Genomic DNA, 6,671 nt, shown 5'->3' on the forward strand with positions numbered 1-6,671 from the left:
ATCTTCCACTTGTTTAGGTTTTGTAGACTCCTTTAGTAGAGACAATGCATAAATATCGATCTAGAAACATAATTTCTGAGTGCTTGTATCTAGTTGATTATAACAGATGTTTCTTAACTCCCTTATTTTATCTTCCATCGAAACTCATTCTCAATTCAAACTTTAGGACTTACCACTTTTCTTAATTTATATTTCATTAACCTTAGTGTTCTCATATTTGCATTGCTTTTGTTAGGAAATTCATCTCGACACAAAGTTAGTGTCATAATCTAAATGTAATCCCATTCATAAAGTCAGGGATCTTAATATTACCTCTTTGGCCCATTACTTTAGTAGAGTACCTCTAATCAGATGATTCAAGTGTTAGAAAGTCTTCAACTTGACCACTTGAATGAAACTCATCATAAAGCTTGGACTTACCTCCATGACTACTTCAGACTTACCTCCGAAGATTATTAGCTTACTACTTTCAACGGAGTGCCCCTAATAATATTAAAACTATCATGGATTAATATCACATTACTTTCTTGATTATTCGATTTCAATATTTCTTAAGATTATCAACAATAACCTGTTATAGTCTGTGTGTCGTTGAAGGCTAGAAAATTTCATCTTTAGAGTTTAATTTCCAAGCAAATGACCTAATTTAAATTTATAAATTCCACTATTCTATCTGTGTGGATTAAGAATCACCATTTAATATCCTAAATAGAACTTCAGTCTAAAGGTTAATTTGGAAGGTATTTAGAGTGGTTTCTTTTTTTGAGGGATTGTTTTGTTTGATGATCATGTACATCGCTTCTATACATTCATGTATACCTTTGAGAAGCAGCTGGACCTTTGACAAGTTAGCAAAAAGTGCTAGTGATTGCTTAAAATGCTCTTGGGAGCACATTTGGTACCGTAGTGCTAGACCTTTTAAGAGAGTGTTCATATTTTTGTTCTCTAAAATCATCCACTTGTTTAGGTTTCTTAGATTCCTTTAGTAGAGGCAATGCTGAAATATCGATCTAGAAACATAATTTCTGAGTGTTTGTATCTAGTCGACTATAACAGATGTTTCTTTACTCCCTTAGTTTATCTTCCATCGAAACTCATTCTCAATTCAAACTTTAGGCCTTACAACCTTTATTAATTTATATTTCATTAACCTTGGTGTTCTCGTATTTGCTTTGTTTTTGTTAGAAAATTAATCTCGACATATCAGTGTCATGATCTAAATGTAATCCCGTTCATAAAGTCAGGGCTCTTAATATTACCTCTTTGGCCCATTACTTTAGCAGAATACCTCTAATCAGATGATTCAATTGTTAGAAAGTCTTCAACTTTACCACTTGAATGAAACTCAATCATAAAGCTTTGACTTACCTCCATGACTACTTTAGACTTACCTCTGAAGATTATCAGCTTACTACTTTCAACGGAGTGCTCCCAATAATATTAAAACTATCATGCATTAATATCACATTACATTCTTGATTATTCGATTTCAATATTTCTTAAGCTTATCAACAAGAACCTGTTATAGTCTATGTGCCGTTGAAGGCTAGAAAATTTCATCTTTAGAGTTTAATTTCCAAGCAAATGACCTAATTTAAATTTATCTATTCCACTATTCTATCTATGTAAATAAGAATCACCATTGAACTTCCTAAATAGAACTGCAGTCTAAAGGTTAATTTGGAAGGTGTTTAGAGTGGTTTCTTTTTTTGAGGGATTCTTTGGTTTGGTGATCATGTACATCGCTTTTATACATTCATGTATACCTTTGAGAAGTCGTTGGACCTTTGCATGTTAGCAAAAGTGCTAGTGATTGTTTAAAATGCTCTTGGGAGCACATCGGTACTGTAGTACTAGACCTTTTAGAGAGTGTTCATATTTTAGTTCTCTAAAATCATCCACTTGTTTAGGTTTCGTAGACTCCTTTAGTAGAGGCAATGCTGAAATATCGATCTAGTAACATAATTTATGAGTGTTTGTATCTAGTCGACTATAACAGATGTTTCTTTACTCCCTTAGATTATCTTTCATCGAAACTCATTCTCAATTCAAACATTAGGCCTTACCGCCTTTATTAATTTATATTTGTTAACCTTGGTGTTCTCATATTTTCTTTGTTTTTGTTAGAAAATTCATCTTGACACAAAGTTATCAGTGTCATGATCTGAATGTAATCTCGTTCATAAATTCATGCCTCTTAATATTACCTATTTGGCCCATTACTTTAGGAAAATACCTCCAATCAGATGATTCAAGTGTTAGAAAGTCTTCAACTTGACCACATGAATGAAACTCATTCATAAAGCTTGGACTTGCCTCCATTACTACTTCAGACTTACCTCCGAAGATTATTAGCTTACTACTTTCAACGGAATGCCCCCAATAATATTAAAACTATCATGCATTAATATCACATTACATTCTTGATTATTCAATTTCAATATTTCTTAAGCTTATCAACAAGAACCGGTTATAGTTTGTGTGTCATTGAAGGCTAGAAAATTTCATCTTTAGAGTTTAATTTCCAAGAAAATGACCTAATTTAAATTTATCTATTCCACTATTCTATCTGTGTAGATTAAGAATCACCATTGAACATCCTAAATAGAACTGCAGTCTAAAAGTTAATTTGGAAAGCGTTTAGAGTGGTTTGTTTTTTTTTGAGGGATTCTTTGGTTTGGTGATCATGTACATCGTATCTATACATTCATGTATACCTTTGAGAAGCCGCTGGACCTTTGACAAGTTAGCAAAAAGTGCTAGTGATTGTTTAAAATGCTCTTGGGAGCACGTTCGGTACTGTAGTGATAGACCTTTTAGGGAGTGTTCATATTTTAGTTCTATAAAATCTTCCACTTTTTTAGGTTTCGTAGACTCCATTATTAGAAGCAATGTTGAAATATCAATCTAGAAGCATAATTTCTCAGTGTTTGTATCTAGTTGACTATAACAGATGTTTCTTTACTCCTTTAGTTTATCTTCCATCGAAACTCATTCTCAATTCAAACTTTAGGCATTACCGCCTTTATTAATTTATATTTCATTAACCTTGATGTTCTCATATTTGCTTTGTTTATGTTAGAAAATCCATCTCAACACAGTTATCAATGTCATGATTTGAATGTAATCTCGTTCATAAAGTCAGGGCTCTTAATATTACCTCTTTGGCCCATTATTTTAGCATAATACCTCTAATCAGATGATTCAAGTGTTAGAAAGTCTTCAACTTGACCACTTGAATGAAACTCATTAAGAAAGCTTGGACTTACCTTCATGACTACTTCAGACTTACCTTCATGACTACTTCAGACTTACTACTTTCATCGGAGTGCCCCCAATGATATTAAAACTATCATGCATTAATATCACATTACTTTCTTGATTATTTGATTTCAATATTTCTTAAGCTTATCAACACGAACTTGTTATAGTCTATGTGTCGTAGAAGGCTAGAAAATTCCAGCTTTAGAGTTTAATTTCCAAGCAAATGACCTAATTTAAATTTATTTATTCCACTATTCTACTGTGTAGATTAAGAAACACCATTGAACATCCTAAATAGAACTGCAGTCTAAATGGTCTAGCAACGTCGTGTATAATGAATACCATATCTTACCTATTTGCTAGAATATGTTGTAATACCCCAAATTTCAGGCTAGTAGTTTCGGGTTTACCCGATAGGTATGTAGACCTTTTGAATTTCATGATTAAACTTGTTAGACCAAGTTGGGCTTAATTGGGTTGGAACTAGACCTAATTAGACATAGAAAGAGGGTTTTAAATAGTAAGAATTTGATGAAGGAACAAATATGTGATTATCTTGTTTTGAAAGATGATAACCCTTTTATATCTTTTCATCTTCATGTTCTCTTCATTTTTTTCATTTCTTCTCATTTTCTTTTCTCTCATTTTCCTCTCCAAGTGACATAGTTAAGGGTAATTCCTTTGATACATTTCCTACTTATTTTAAGCTACATTTTCATTCTCAATCCCTCCAGCAAACATGTTTTTATGTTTCAAAGCATTGGGTTCTTTATAGCTAGAGAGAAAGTGGAGGTTTATCATCCAAGCTTTGAAGGAGAGTGATAGCTAGTAAAAGGAGCTTCATTTCAGGAATATATCTTCAAGTTAGTGTATTTCTAATCCTTTGTGTTGTTAAGGCTTTCATAAGCATGGAGATTTGTTAATATTTGAGTATTTAATTATTTTAGGGATTATGCTTGATTTATGTCACAGATGACAAAATTGATGTAAAACATGTGTTTTATGACAATTTATGACCCTAAGTAACTTTTTAAAGCTTTAGCATATGATTTTGAACCAAATTAAGACTTTTAGAATGATTGTTTAGTGTTTTCTGAGCTTAAACAAGGCATTTACGGGTTCGAGTATCGATACTGGATGAACAATATCAATATTAGATGAATTGGGATGAAATTTGAGGATTTCTTGTAGGAATTATTGATATTGAGGGAAGTATACATACTATGCTTACAATATTGATATTGAGGGTACTTGGTATAGATACTGGTAAATTTTCATAAAATAAAAGCCAATTTTTGTACCAATACTTGGGGGTATCAATACTTGATCCTAGGGTATCAATAATACAAGTAGAGTTTTGTTACTACTCACTTTGAATGGTTAGATTGACCTCATTAAGGCTCATGAGAGTCAATGATGATCCGTAGTTGTAAAACTTATTTGTGAATGACGTAAATGGTCAAAAGGGCCCAAAAACACGTATAGGAATGTGATTACAACCAAAGTAACCATAATAGGTATAAAACATCAAAATATCTTCAATCGAGCACGTAGCGAGTAACTAAGAATAAAGGATTATTGTAAAGGATATACTGGCAAGTGATATGACAAATTAATCAAATTATGAAACAGAGGAATCGTGTACTACAAGAATGTCTGCAAATGGTGGACGTACGATTGTTCCCCCTATTCATGGGTAAATTGAAGGAAAACATAATTAGAGCGAGTAGAGTATCACTACTCAGTAATAAACCCAAGTCAGGTTTCAAACTACAAAGTAATATAACCAGTGTAATGAAAGAATGTCAGTAAATCTTGTACTACCCTTACAGTGTCGATGCTAAGGGTACTTGGTATTGATATCGGGCTAATTTTTGGTACCAATAGTCATGAGGTATCAATACTTGACCCTAGGGTATCGATATTGTAAGTAGAGTATCGATACTACCCACTTTAGATGGTTAGATTTGATCACGTTAAGGCTTAGTGGATGGGAAATTTTATCTCAATGCAATTGATGTGAGACCAAGAGATAATTTAGTAGCTCAGTGGGAATTTTATTGATGCTATGGGACACCAGGTTCCCTTAGTTAACTAATGTTTGATGGATATGTGAGACCAGATACTGGCAGAGTGTTGTATTCATATAAAGCACAATAGTGTCCATGTTGCATTCAGATAAAGTACATCAGTGTTAATGTTGTATTCAGATAATGCACATTAGTGTCAGTGCTCCATTCAAATAATTAACATCAATATCAGTGTTACATTCAGATAATGCATAATAGTGTTAGTGTTGCATTCAGATAATGCATAATAGTGTTAGTGTTGCATTCAGATAATGCACAATAGTGTCATTGTGCAATTTAGATAATTTATAGTAGTGTCATTGTCGCATTCAGATAATAAATATCAATTACAGTCATTATGGTTAGAGAACCTTTAGAGGTGTACTCATGGCGAGGCCCTTAGCAGGGGATTAAGGGAAGCATGAGACTCCTACTTCAATGATAGAATAATTAAACCCTAAGTAGGTAGCACTTGATTAAGATCATGCATGTACCTACTGCTAACTACCATATATTTGGCATGCTTATGTTTATGAGACTCATAATTTTGTTCTAGATTAGTGATTATACTATTAGGCTTTGTAAGCTCAACATTCAGATGTTTTTCATTCATAGGTTATTAGCTTGAGCTGTTCGTGGAGCACCGTCGTAGCAGGAGTTCCAACATCTCCTTCAGAGTACTAAATTGTAGCTTTAGTGGGCATATGTATTCATTAGAACCTTACTCATATATTTAGTTTATCACAAATTTTTTATTATTTGGTTTTTATTATGATATCATTCAATATGTTTGAAATGAAAATGAATAGTTTTTAAAAATTAGAGGTTACCTCGACAGCCCAATGTGGACTTTAGGCACAATCAAGTTTAGGGTGTTACAGATTTGTACTTTACTTATGACTTGTTTTGGAAGAATACCTCATTCATGCATAAGAAGGCTAGGATTGTGAATTTGGAGTCATCATTTGAGAAGGAGTAATATTGATAATAAAATCAAGTGATTTTGTTTTATTCATAAAATCAAGGAATCTTGCCTTGGTTGAAATATCAAAGGGATACGTTTTAAGGACGAGTGTAATCATGTTACTTGTCAAAGGTTTATAACCCAAATTCTTAAAAGAGTTTTAAATTCAATTGATAGTTAAAGAACTTCAAGATTAAAATTTTCCCATTGCTCATAACCTTAAAATGTAGCATTCTATTCGGTATGTTTACAACCTTCAAATTATTCAAAACATGTAAGAAGATGTGAAAGAAAGAATGAATAACACGTTCAAATAGTATAGAATTTTTTTTCATGCAAGTTCAAAATAGCTCTGTGGTGGATGAATATCGACT

The sequence above is a fragment of the Hibiscus syriacus genome, unplaced genomic scaffold (genome assembly GCF_006381635.1).
Source record: "Hibiscus syriacus cultivar Baekdansim isolate YM2019G1 unplaced genomic scaffold, ASM638163v2 tig00110122_pilon, whole genome shotgun sequence".
In the NCBI taxonomy this organism is placed as follows: Eukaryota; Viridiplantae; Streptophyta; class Magnoliopsida; order Malvales; family Malvaceae; genus Hibiscus; species Hibiscus syriacus.